At 40.9% G+C, this 13,717-nt stretch overlaps 1 protein-coding gene across 1 annotated transcript in view; it reads right to left on the bottom strand.

Moving 5' to 3' along the window:
- Positions 1-6,631, bottom strand: part of LOC134820893 (thioredoxin-like) — a 39,270-nt gene extending 32,639 nt beyond the window's left edge. Inside the window, exon 1 of the mRNA XM_063831543.1 lies at positions 6,607-6,631. The gene's annotated coding sequence lies outside the window, so the exon portion shown is untranslated. The remainder of the gene's footprint in view (positions 1-6,606) is intronic.
- Between the last annotated feature and the right edge of the window lie 7,086 nt (positions 6,632-13,717).

The raw sequence follows: 13,717 nt of genomic DNA, 5'->3' as shown, positions 1-13,717 counted from the left end.
GCACATAGCCTTTGCCATATTTATTGACCTTTTGAGAAACTTGTCGAATTCCTTGTAGTAGATGTGCTTGTTTGGGTCCCCGTCAGGTAGTTTTAATGTACAAGTCTTCTTCCATTCGAAATACAACCTAGCTTTCTTATCGATGGAATTAATTAGGCCCTGGGTAATCCAAGGGTTGGTTATGCTGTTACGTTTAGTGGTTCTAGGAGTTAGAAGTTTGCAAGACAAATCTATCTTTTCTTGAAATAACTGCATGAAAGAATCAAATGTGTTACAGCTGTGGTGGAACCTATCTACATCGTTTTCTATTTCAAGACAGAGCTTTTCTAAGTTAGCATTACTATAGTCGTAGTGTATAGTAATTTTGTCTGATGAATCAGGTGTTGGCACAGAGTCAGGGGAAAGTTCAATAAGAGTGAATATAGGGTGATGGTGGGAGATCTTGTCAGATATCACACCAGAAATAAGGGTTTGATCTACTACATTGGTATGGATATTGTCAATACAGGTCCTGGAACAGCCAGGCATTTGGTGAGTTGGTACTGATATGGTTGGTATGAAGCCGTTGTTGAATATTATTTCTTGGAATTTGTCCTCTGATGGAGATGGGTCCTTCAACATGTTTATATTGAAATCACCAAGAATATATACTTTTTTGCCATTCAGTTTTGAGAGAATACATTCATATGCTTCGTTGAACAGTTCAAGTGATGCGTTTGGGGGACGGTATATAACCCCTACAACAGTTGGGTCTTGCAAGCTAGTGATGGATACGAACAGTGATTCTATGTGTTCATTACAGAGAGATAAGCCAGGGATTTTGTTAAAGTTAAAGGAGTTGTGCAGGTAAAGACACACTCCTGATCCTTTGCCCTTGAACTGGTTTTTCTTTTGACAAAAATAACGTGATTGGTAACAGGAGGAGTATCCGTTAAGCTGATACAGAGTTCCATTTTCGGGATTAGTATTTGTTTCTGCAAGACCGATAACAGAGAATTTGTGGTCGATACAAGACAGCTCAACTGCAAAGTTGTCAAAGTTTGATGCATTTCCATCAATATTTAGGAATAATTTGGACAAATATTTAGCTGAATTTTTAGGTAGGACGGTAGCATTCAACTCAGTTATGGAGAATGTTTTGCAATTTTCAAGAATCTTTGAGCTATTGTAGATAGATTCAATATAATTAACTGGCTCATCATCAATGAGGCCATTGTTTGCAAAGTGTGGAGCTTGGTAGAAAGGGTTGTACCGTACAATATCATTGGCATCAGTGCATATTTTGCAGTATGTTGCATCTCGAAATTTGGTTATGTTATCATCAGTTTTACATTTTTTGTGCATTATTTTGTCACACATCTGACAAATCAAAAATGGATGTCCAGCACGCACAGGTCTATCGCAACAGCAGCAGATTTCGCATATCAGTTTGACTACCATGACTGGATTACAGATCTACGAGAACGTGGGGAAAATCTATTTTGGGCCTTGGTAACATCACTGAACAATAGGCTGTATCAAAAAACACAAACATGGTCCAATAATTGATCCACCTTCCAAAAAGTTGCATTAGGTCATTGTGAGTTTGGAAAAAAAAATTTAGAGTTCAACTCCAACCTTATACGGTGGTATTTTTCGTTTCCATGGTAACCATTCTGTCGCGGTCGCGTTTACTGAATTAAATTCATATCTGGAGAACCATACCACTTAGAGAACTGTATAATAGCTTAAAAGAACCGAAATGGCCAAGTTTATATTCAACTTATCAATCAACTATATGCCTAGAACCTTTATTTTTTGAGTTAAAGGCAAAAAGTTGGTTTTGACTGCGTTGCTATGGCGATCGCGTTGAATTTTTGCATTTTATCCCATTATTTTTTCCAAAATAGTAAGCAATAAACAATGTTGTAACAAAAAGGCAATATCATGTAATGAATAGATATGTAGGGAGGGGTGGTACTGGATTCAGGGCCTCAATCCAGTACCACCCTCCCTCCAGCCTCCCTAAGACCCTTCAATACAGTACCATCTCTCCCTCCAGCCTCCCTAACACCCCAAAATCCTGTACAGCTGTACCACCCCTCCCTCCAGCCTCCCTAACACCCCAAAATCCTGTACCACCCCTCCCTTCAGCCTCCTTAACACCCCACAATCCTGTACCACCCCTCCCTCCAGCCTCCCTAACACCCCACAATCCAGTACCACCTATCCCTGGCCCTCCAGCCTTCATAACACCCCACAATCGAGTACCACCCCTCCCTCTAGCCTCTTTAACACCCCAAAAATCAAAATCCTGTACCACCCCTCCCTCCAGTCTCCCTAACACCCCTCCCTCCAGCCTCCATAACACCCCACAATCGAGTACCACCCCTCCCTCTAGCCTCTTTAACACCCCAAAAATCAAAATCCTGTACCACCCCTCCCTCCAGTCTCCCTAACACCCCTCCCTCCAGCCTCCATAACACCCCACAATCGAGTACCACCCCTCCCTCTAGCCTCTTTAACACCCCACAATCGCGTACCAGCCCTCCCTCAAGCCTCTTTAACACCCCTAAAATTAAAATCCTGTACCACCTCTCCCTCTAGTCTCCTTAACACCCAACAATCCAGTACCACCCCTCCCTCCAGTCTCCCTAACACCCTTCCCTGACCCTCCAGCCTCCATAACACCCCACAATCGAGTACCACCCCTCCCTCTAGCCTCTTTAACACCCCAAAAATTAAAATCCTGTACCACCTCTCCCTCTAGTCTCCTTAACACCCCACAATCCAGTACTACCCCTCCCTTCAGTCTCCCTAACACCCCACAATCCAGTACCACCCCTCCCTGGCCCTCCAGCCTCCATAACACCCCACAATCGAGTACCACCCCTCCCTCTAGCCTCTTTAACACCCCAAAAATTAAAATCCTGTACGTCCTCTCCCTCCAGTCTCCCTAACACCCCTCGCTCTAGCCTCCTTAACACCCCACAATCCTGTACTACCCCTCCCTCCAGCCTCCATAACACCCCAAAATCATGTACCACCCCTCCCTTCAGCCTCCCTAACACCCCACAATCCAGTACTACCCCTCCTTCCGGCTTCCCTAACACCCCAAAATCATGTACCATCCCTCCCTCTAGCCTCCTCAATACCCCACAATCCAGTACTACCCCTCCTTCCAGCCTCCTTAACACCCCACAATCCAGTACTACCCCTCCTTCCGGCTTCCAGCCTCCCTAACACACTACGATCCAGTGCCACCCCCCTGGCTCTCTAGCCTCCCTAAAACCCCACAATCCAGCACTACCCCTGGCCCTCCCTGGCTCTCTAGCCTCCCTAACACCTCACAATCCAGTACTACCCCTTCCTGTCTCTCTAGCCTCCCTAACACCCCACAATCCAGTATTTGTGGATTGTGGGGTGTTAGGGAGGCTGGAGGGAGGGGTGGTACTGGATTGTGGGGTGTTAGGGAGGCTGGAGGGAGGGGTGGTACAGGATTGTGGGGTGTTAAGGAGGCTGAAGGGAGGGGTGGTACAGGATTTTGGGGTGTTAGGGAGGCTGGAGGGAGGGGTGGTACAGCTGTACAGGATTTTGGGGTGTTAGGGAGGCTGGAGGGAGAGATGGTACTGTATTGAAGGGTCTTAGGGAGGCTGGAGGGAGGGTGGTACTGGATTGAGGCCCTGAATCCAGTACCACCCCTCCCTACATATCTATTCATTACATGATATTGCCTTTTTGTTACAAAATTGTTTATTGCTTACTTTTTTGTAAAAAATAATGGGATAAAATGCAAAAATTCAACGTGATCGCCATAGCAACGCAGTCAAAACCAACTTTTTGCCTTTAACTCAAAAAATAAAGGTTCTAGGCATATAGTTGATTGATAAGTTGAATATAAACTTGGCCATTTCGGTTCTTTTAAGCTATTATACAGTTCTCTAAGTGGTATGGTTCTCCAGATATGAATTTAATTCAGTAAACGCGACCGCGACAGAATGGTTACCATGGAAACGAAAAATACCACCGTATAAGGTTGGAGTTGAACTCTAAAATTTTTTTTCCAAACTCACAATGACTTAATGCAACTTTTTGGAAGGTGGATCAATTATTGGACCATGTTTGTGTTTTTTGATACAGCCTACTGAACAACCTCCCATCAACGGGGCTACCTAGAATCTTATGGGCAATTGCCCGGGAGAGTTTGAAGATACCGCTTGACCCCAGGTGGATTGGGTCATCCGGCTTCTTGTACCTACAAAACTGTTTGTTCAGTAGACCCTCCTCATCGACAAAACTATCAAAATCTAAATTTCCTATTCTAGCGTTGGTATTACAGTACCCAAACAATATACTATTAAACTCCATGGCTCTCTCATTTAGCCAGGAGGACCTAGTTGGTAGGATTGGTGAAACTATAACTTTAGAGTAAGGACAAATTTCACAAATATTCGTGAGCTTCTTCGTCAGCTCATTAGCCCAGTGTTTAACATCACCCCCTCCCCTCTTAATATTATTTACACCACAGTGTACTACAACATTCTTATATCCTACACAAAGGGCAGGGTCTAACTGATCTATTGTGAAGCATTCAAGTCTTTTTCCAGGCAGTTTGTGACCGAATGTCCCTTTTCCAGCACCAAATCGGAGGAACCAGGTATTTGAGTCACCAATAATCAATGTTGCATTGCTACTGCTGCTCACGTAGCGGAACGTTATACTGAATCTCACGTCCCTCCTTTCACTGCTCTTATCTATTCTGTGGTCCCAGAGGAACTGAGACTGCTTGCTCATGATATATAGACTGCGTCCCTCTATTGTCTCAATGACTTCCCCACTTTCTGATCCTTTCATTGAGAACTTAACTGAACACTGGCTTCCTAACGATACAGTGAAAATCGAACTATCATGCACAAGCGAGTTCTCGTTATCCGAGTGTTTAGGGAGAAAACTGCTCTCATCATTGTACCGGTTGATCAGGCATTGATTAATAACTGTTTCAGGGCAAAGCTTCTTTATCCTTGAGGCAAGTTCAGCAAGAACTTCAGGCAGGTCTTCTGATATGGGCTTAGCAGCTTTTGCCCCGGGGTAATCATATCGTTCACCAAAGCTTATAACTCCATGCCCGTTTTCTGTGTTCTTGACAAAATCATCGTTCTGTTGAGCAAGGAAATCTAATAGCTGAGAGTTCAAGGTTGTATCAATGAATTCTGGTAAATAAGACATGATGTGCTTAGACTTAGGGTCGTCTGCACTTGAAGGCTTCTGTGCATCTAGCAGGAGCTGTTCATGGTCTGTTTCACAGGCTGCTGGTGGCCCTATGATAAAAGGAGGCATGGGCAGGTCAGGAGTGGATACGTTTGAGGATCTGCTGTTTTTGAAACAGTTAATATCAACTTTGAGCTCAGCAAGCTTGGTGTTTATGGAGTCAAGAGTCCTAAGGTGGCTATCATTGTCTTTCAAGGTTTTAATGGATGTTTGAATATCTTCTAAGGACTTGTGTATAGAGCTTTCGTTAGAAGTAGTATGACCCATTGGAATGCTGGAGGGGGCTGACAAATAAGAAGGGGACTTAACCTCGTGGTCACATCTCTTGCCACTTATTACAGCACAGACATTTTCTGCAAGGCCAAGCAGGGATAGTAGACCCTCTGCTAAGGTGAGTTTTTTAAGAGATGGGCAGCTCTTAACCATAGATGGCGTTATGATTGCAAATTTGTTCACATCAAGTTTTAGAATGTTACAGATGTTGAGCTTAATGATATCTACCTCTGAGCGCAGGCTCTGCGAGTGAGTCAACAGGAAGTTGTCAAGGGGGGTAGACCCTGAGAAGAAACTAAGGAGGCTGCTACAATCTTTATTTTCCTCTGATTCGTGGTATTCTGAAAGAATTATATTTTCAACATCCTTCAGTACTTCGTCAATTTCCACCATAACGGTAGGAGTCGTGGGTGCAGGTGTAGTCTGATCCGGAACCGTAGTAGTTGAAGTCTGGTCCGGAACAGATTGAGAAGAGTCAGTGGGTGTATCGTTCATGGCGTAGAAGCAATTGGGGGTACCAGGCAATCCAGGGGGCACCTTCACGTCCAACCAGCACACTCCCTGGAAAGAAAGAAAAGCAGATAGCAATTTCAAATGTTCCGTTGTGGAAAACAATGAAAGTGTATTTAAACTGGATTAGTCAAAATGATTCAAAAGATTGAAAAATTGAACAGACTGACGGACTACGACACATGGGACAAGAGTGAGTGAGTATGAAAAATATGAGGTGGTTGGACTGGCAAGCCCTATCATTTAATCAGAATACATTAAATATAATCCATAAGCCATATATATGTCAGCCTGTTCTTGGAGCACAGCCCCAAAAGTTATCAGAAGTATTGGTTCAAGATTTAAGCTCAAAATTCTTTCAACACTATCTATACATTAATCAGGGTTGTCCAATTGTCCAATTGTGGATTGTGGTGTGAATGGAGTTATACATTTCCAAACAGAAACATTATTCACTACAACTACTTAACTTCTTAACAGGTTAGCGTGCCAGTCTTCTGATTCAGCACCCCCTGGACCATCATAGTACCCCCGATGCAGTTGACTTTAGCAAGCCATGGACATATTGGACATCCTCAAATTATTTGTTATATAGTAGTGTTGAAAGTATTAAAACAGTGGCAACTAACGAAACGAACCTGGGGGAGGGGCATGTTTTACATTTGCGTGCAAGAGCTATTGGACAAGAGTGTCATCATGCAAAAACTTAACTGTGCTGTAAAATTTAAAACAATTACAATTTAGCCATTTTGTGTGATTTACTTAATTTATTTGGAAGACTTTGCCGCACCAACTATCATTGCATGATTGCTTTCAGCTTTGCAAAGTAAAGATTTGGAAGGGTTGATATTGTCAATCGATTAATTTACTTATTGTACTGCAATATAGAGGAAAACGAACAGCCCAGCATTTGCAGCTAAACAAAAATTCAGTTTTTAAAAAAATTCAATTTTATGCTTTGCCGTTTATACAAGTATGGTTGTCACTTTTTTAATAAATTAGTTATAGGTTGACGGGGCGAAAGAAAGTGCGTGATGTTCGTTATAATCTCTCATATCAAACGACTTAACGGTTGATACTCGTAAAATATTTGTTTCAAATGTTATATTTCAAGACCGTCGACGAGTCCAGCTCAGCGCGCGTCTCTATAACAAACGACAACTTGGTAAAAATGTTGAATGGACACCGATCTCCATCACGATACAAAATTAGAATTGTAGAATTTATTGTATAACAATTAGAAGGAGTGGAAGTTGCTTGTATCACGACACATCGTGACCCCCACGGTCGTTTCACTAAGTCGTTCTTTGTCATATACGTTGTATGACCCGCCGCGCACGAGTGCACGGCTCCCCCTGTATCGTGAAACGACTGTGGGGGTCACAACGTGATACAAATCGTTCTTACCTGGGGACCTCAGGCTATTATGTTCATAAACATTTAAACCGAATAGAGATTAGGCGGAATGACAGCAGACAGGCTGAGCGCTACCCAGTAATGTCGTTCTTACCATACAGGGGGAGCCGCGCACTTGTGCGCGGCGGGTCATACAACGTATAACAAGAGGTAGCAGTAATATAATTGGAGGACTTCGCCGCTTCGACGCGCCGCGCAAACTAGCATTCTTGCTTCGCATCGTCGACGATCGTTGCTCTGCTTCGCAAAGCAACGATCTCGACGGATTGACATCGTCAATAGTGTGGTTGGTTTTATCCGATTTTTTTAGATTTTTATGGAGGTTGTACCATTGTAAAACTTACATTGTGACAGTATAGATGGCGAAATATTTTTGAAAATGGTCCTAACACAGCTTTGATCGTAACAATAACATTGGGTGAATAGATTGGGTGAACAAACTATGAAGCAGGCAATTATATGTGCTCATCCATCATTCTGCATATGTAAGCTCAGTAGTTTAATTGCTGATTCATACTCAATGGTGAATCGATAGAATTCATGTGTCGGAGATCTCGTGAGAACACCTTTTAATAATTATAGCCCTCAGGATCGCATTATCCCGATCCGGCCGTAATGTGTATTGAGGTATGCACTAATTGTAGTGGTGAACGGTTGCAGCTCAGGCTATGTTTCAGTATAACTATATATCAGAGATCGCAGTATATTTACATTCTACTCGGATTGCAGATTGAAATATTTTCCTGTTGGAACCATGACACATGCAGGGGAATACCAAAATATTAATTGTAGTTGTACAACTAATATGATCAATAATTAATAACGGCAACGCTAATTTGTCCTTATTGGACTTTATTTTTACGGACATAAGTTAATAGTTGCTGCAAATGCCAAATGCTACAACTACAAGTTAAGCCCTATAAGCGTTCATTTTAATGTCCGTTCATTTTAATTTTAATATCCGTTCGAATATTGGCGGACGTTTTAAATTGTAATTAAATAGACCATTGAGCGGTCGCGTTTATTTTAATGTCCGCTCAAAATTATTCCCGTTCACATTATTTCCGGTTGCAGTACGGGTAAAATAACGTCCGAATAAAGCTATCCGATAAGCTCAGGCAGAGCTTTCGGACTGCGTAAAACTAAACAACTTGAAACGTTGAAGAACGCCGTTAAGACATCTGTTGTTAACTCACCTAAAACACAAACATACAGATCAATGGCGAAGAATTCACAGCCAACTGAGCAAGTCATAAGCTCGGAAACGCTCAAAAGCGTAGTAAAACGTGTTGTCGAGGAAGAGGACCGCAGTCTAGTCGCAACGTCATTGTATTTGGTCTGTTACAAGGGAGCGAGATATATAGAGAACTTATTGACACAGTTAGCGTGATTTTCCAAAACATTGGACAGAAACCGAAGATTGTTGAAGCGTGCAAAATTGCCAGAAAATCTAAGGACAATTTAGTTACAGCATCATTAATAAATGAGCAATTACGTTATTCGTTTAAGTTATTGCAAAATATTTGATTCCAATAAATAAAATCCGCCTTGTGCCGCGTGCGCTAATTTACTAATTCTGTACTCGCCTGCGTACACTGTACTGTACAGTGTACAGCAGGAGCAGGCCTGCAGGCATCATGCTACATGCGATTTTACAAATAATGTTCGACTTCAATTTAGACTTTCAGTTGTTGTAGTTGTACTGTATACTAATTGTGTCGGTTTATATATTTACCAGGCGGCGCTCAAATTGCATGATCAATAACGCTAATTTGTCCTTATTGGACTTTATTTTTACGGACATAAGTTAATAGTTGCAAATGCCAGATGCTACAAGTTAAGCACTAGCGTTCATTTTAATGTCCGTTTATTTTAATATCCGTTCGAATTTTGGCGGACGTTTTAAATTGTTAGTAAATAGAGCATTGAGCGGTCACGTTTATTTTAATGTCCTCTCAAAATTATGGCTACGCCCGTTCACATTATTTCCGGTTGCGGTACGGGTAAAATAACGTCCGAATAAAGCTATCCGATAAACTCAGGCAGAGCTTTCGGACTGTAAAACTGGACAACTTGAAATGTTGAAGAACGCCGTTAAGGCGGCGCTCAAATTGCATGATCAATTACGGACATAAGTTAATAGTTGCAAATGCCAGATGCTACAAGTTAAGCACTAGCGTTCATTTTAATGTCCGTTTATTTTAATATCCGTTCGAATTTTGGCGGACGTTTTAAATTGTTAGTAAATAGAGCATTGAGCGGTCACGTTTATTTTAATGTCCTCTCAAAATTATGGCTACGCCCGTTCACATTATTTCCGGTTGCGGTACGGGTAAAATAACGTCCGAATAAAGCTATCCGAAAAACTCAGGCAGAGCTTTCGGACTGTAAAACTGGACAACTTGAAATGTTGAAGAACGCCGTTAAGACATCTGTTGTTGACTCACCTAAAACACAAACATACAGTTCAATGGCGAAGAATTCACAGCCAAAGCTGAGCAAGTCATAAGCTTGGAAACGCTCAAAAGCGTAGTAAAACGTGTTGTTGAGGAAGAGGACCGCAGTCGCAACGTCATTGTATTTGGTCCGTCACAAGGGAGCGAGATATATAGAGAACTTATTGACACAGTTAGCGAGATTTTTCAAAACATTGGACAGAAACCGAAGATTGTTGAAGCGTGCAGAATTGCCACAAAATCTAAGGACAATTCAGTTACAGCATCATTAATAAGTGAGCTTACGTTATTCGTTTAAGTCTGTCTGTCTGTCTGTCTGTCTGTCTGTCTGTCTGTCTGTCTGTCTGTCTGTCTGTCTGTCTGTCTGTCTGTCTGTCTGTCTGTCTGTCTGTCTGTCTGTCTGTCTGTCTGTCTGTCTGTCTGTCTGTCTGTCTGTCTGTCTGTCTGTCTGTCTGTCTGTCTGTCTGTCTGTCTGTCTGTCTGTCTGTCTGTCTGTCTGTCTGTCTGTCTGTCTGTCTGTCTGTCTGTCTGTCTGTCTGTCTGTCTGTCTGTCTGTCTGTCTGTCTGTCTGTCTGTCTGTCTGTCTGTCTGTCTGTCTGTCTGTCTGTCTGTCTGTCTGTCTGTCTGTCTGTCTGTCTGTCTGTCTGTCTGTCTGTCTGTCTGTCTGTCTGTCTGTCTGTCTGTCTGTCTGTCTGTCTGTCTGTCTGTCTGTCTGTCTGTCTGTAATTTCCGAGCGGCTTAATTAAGAAAACGGTAAGAGTTACGGCAGTCTCTATATTTACTAGGCGTTTTTAATGCTAAATGTGTTTCACTTTCAGTGTTTCATAGGTAATGAAACATATTAACATAATATTAATATTATGAATTGGGTCATGCCATGTGAATTTTATATGCTAATCTGCATTCATCACGTTTTTTATACTAATAAATTATTCTTATGTAATGAGTAAGCACGAGAATTTACCTATGATACTAATACTAATAATAATAATTAGAACCCATAGATTTATTTTTTCTGGCATTACCATTTAGTGACAAAATTCGTGCTACCCAGGGTCTGCAGGCCACCTGGCCACCCATGATGGGGTGTCATAATCATGTATTTGTAACTTGCGGTGGATCGAACAAGTAGCTTCAAAACTATTTGGACTGTAATACTAATATGTAATAGCCCCTAGGCTTATTATTATATTAAACAACATAACTCATGATGCTAATTTGCTCAAAAGACACTTTTAACACATTTCTCAAGGTAACTTCATGATAGCTATTAGAGCCTCAGACGTGTTACCGAAGCTCTAATGTTCTACAAAAAAATGTATAATCATGTTTTTGGCTAATACTATGACAAAATTAAAAACTACTCTTTTCGTAATTCATTTATTTGCAAAACTTTGATTATCAGAACAGTATTTCAATAATAATAGTAATACTATTTTCCAAAAGTGCTTATCTATCAAAAGTTTATTAACATCTACTTTCAGTTTATAGATTACACTAATCTTAAGTCTATTAATCGAAATCCTTAAATAATTCCCTGTTAAAGGGCGTATCTTTAACTTTCTTCGACTTTGGAGTCGAGTCTGTATCAGTTCTGTACCGCTTGTGCGTTACTCTACCCGAAAACTCTTTCCGTGCAGCTCCTATCTGGAGGACACTCATCAATTGAGTGTCTTCAGTCCGTCGTCGTTGAACAGCGTGGGACACAAGTGCGACAGTGTGCTCCACAGATTGACTATGGCAAGGAATCCTACAAACCAGAGGGTCTTCCCGTATCTTTTCCAGTTCAGCACTTGACATTACGGAGAGGAGGGGAGGGCACGTTACTCGCTCCCACTCATTGTCGTACGTCTGGAAGAATATCTTCATTGGAACCGGACCGTTCTCTTTCTGAATGAAGGGCAAATTAGTTATTTGATCGGTAAATCGTAATAATAATATAACTGAAACAGGGACAGAGTTCGTGGTATATTTGACAGACTAGGTAGACTCAGCAAATTAGTTAACAAATTCTGCATTCTGCTAGTTCAGTAGAATGAACGCACAGTCTTACTTTTCGTTTGTCAGATTTTGATGCAAAAGCATAATATCGGCAGACTTACTAAGTCTGCCGATCACTTAACATGGTCACTTAACATGGTAAAGTATCGTCAAATGGTTTGGAAATCAAACCATTGCATAATTACAATATCACTATAGTTATACATGCTCTATAAACTCACCTCAACTTTCATTCTGACCATCTCAAAATATGTCGTACATTTGAAGACTATCTTCGGGCACTTGAAATGTCGGATTCGTCTAGGTCGCCGAACGCCAGACTCTCTTTCAACGTGCTTGTCCCACTCCTCTGAACGACGAATATTCTTTACGATCCCTATTCCTTTCTCTCGATGGTCTCTGTTGTGATCGCCTGGATAATAAATATGTATATAAAGTTTTTTACAATAGATGTAAAATATTGGTCTATGTAATATACAGGGTGGCCTGACTAATCTGGCAAAAACTCTCGAACTACAGGAGCTAATATTTCGCGAAAAGCTTGACATAATTGGAATTAATGAGACAAACCTTAAATCTGATATAGACACTAGTACACTTAACTTCCCCTTAAACTTTGATTTTATAAGGTGTGATAGACCTAACGATAGAGGAAGAGGAGGGTGTGGTATATTGATCAACCAAAATGTAAACCACAAATTACTCAATTTAGATATAACTTACTCTGATATTTCTAAAATCGAAGCTATATGGATACAACTCAAGGATGCCAATCTTTACATTTGCTGCTTCTACAGATCACAAAACTTTTGTCACCTAGATACTTTCCTTGATTATATGACTGAATGTATGATAAAACTTCAAGGTAAGAAAGTAATATGGATTGGCGATGTTAATGTTAACCAAAACTCTTTATCTGATCTAGATTATAAAAAGTTAGATATAACAATGAAGCTCTTTGGAATGATACAGACTGTTACAGGAATTACTAGAGTTGCAAACTTAGATGGTAGGATAACGCAGAGCACAATAGATGTTGTCATGACTAACTGTTACTCTAATTTCATAGAGTGTAAAGTACTTGATGATAGAATAGGAGATCACCAAGCTCTCAAATGTGTTCTCGACTTTAAAGTAAGTAAAGCTAGCAAATTCCAGAAGGTTCTTATCAGAGACCACTCCTTAAACAATCTGAAAGCCTTAAGCTATTTTCTGGGATCCTGCAGCAACTACAGTAATATTCTAAGCTGTACTAATGTAGACCATGCCCTAGATGGACTTAATCATCACATCCAGGAATCGTATGATATTTACTGTCCACCTAAACAGATAAAATGTAATAGTAACTTTCTCTGTAATCCCTCTAAAGAACTGTTGGCAGAAATACGGAAGAAGAAGATGCTTTTCAGAAAGTATAAAAAGTGTTTAGGACAATTAAACAAATTCAAGTGTAATTGTATTAATGGAATATGTAAATGCAGAAAAAGTGAACTACATAAGAAATGCTCTACTTCGTGGGATAACTATCGTCCCCAAAGAAACTATGTGACAAAATTATCCAAAGAAAACAGACGTACAAATATTGTTCAGGACCTTACTGTGAAAAGTGCAAAAAACGATTTAAAAGGCATTTGGAAAACTATCAAACATGCTTCAAACTTACCTGGAAAAATAAGTAGCTCTTCCCCAAGCAACTTAAATGTTAACGGAGTTAACCTGCATTTTGCCACAGTTGGTACAATAATACAAGAATCGATTAAGGAAAAGGATTCAGACGACTTCCTAGAATATATGCCGCCTCCAACAGAGTGTAA

This window comes from Bolinopsis microptera, chromosome 9 (genome assembly GCF_026151205.1).
Source record: "Bolinopsis microptera isolate Bmic1 chromosome 9, MBARI_Bmic_1.0, whole genome shotgun sequence".
Classification (NCBI taxonomy): domain Eukaryota; kingdom Metazoa; phylum Ctenophora; class Tentaculata; order Lobata; family Bolinopsidae; genus Bolinopsis; species Bolinopsis microptera.
The sequence above is the reverse complement of the archived record's forward strand: the minus strand, read 5'-3'. Positions and strand labels throughout refer to the sequence as shown.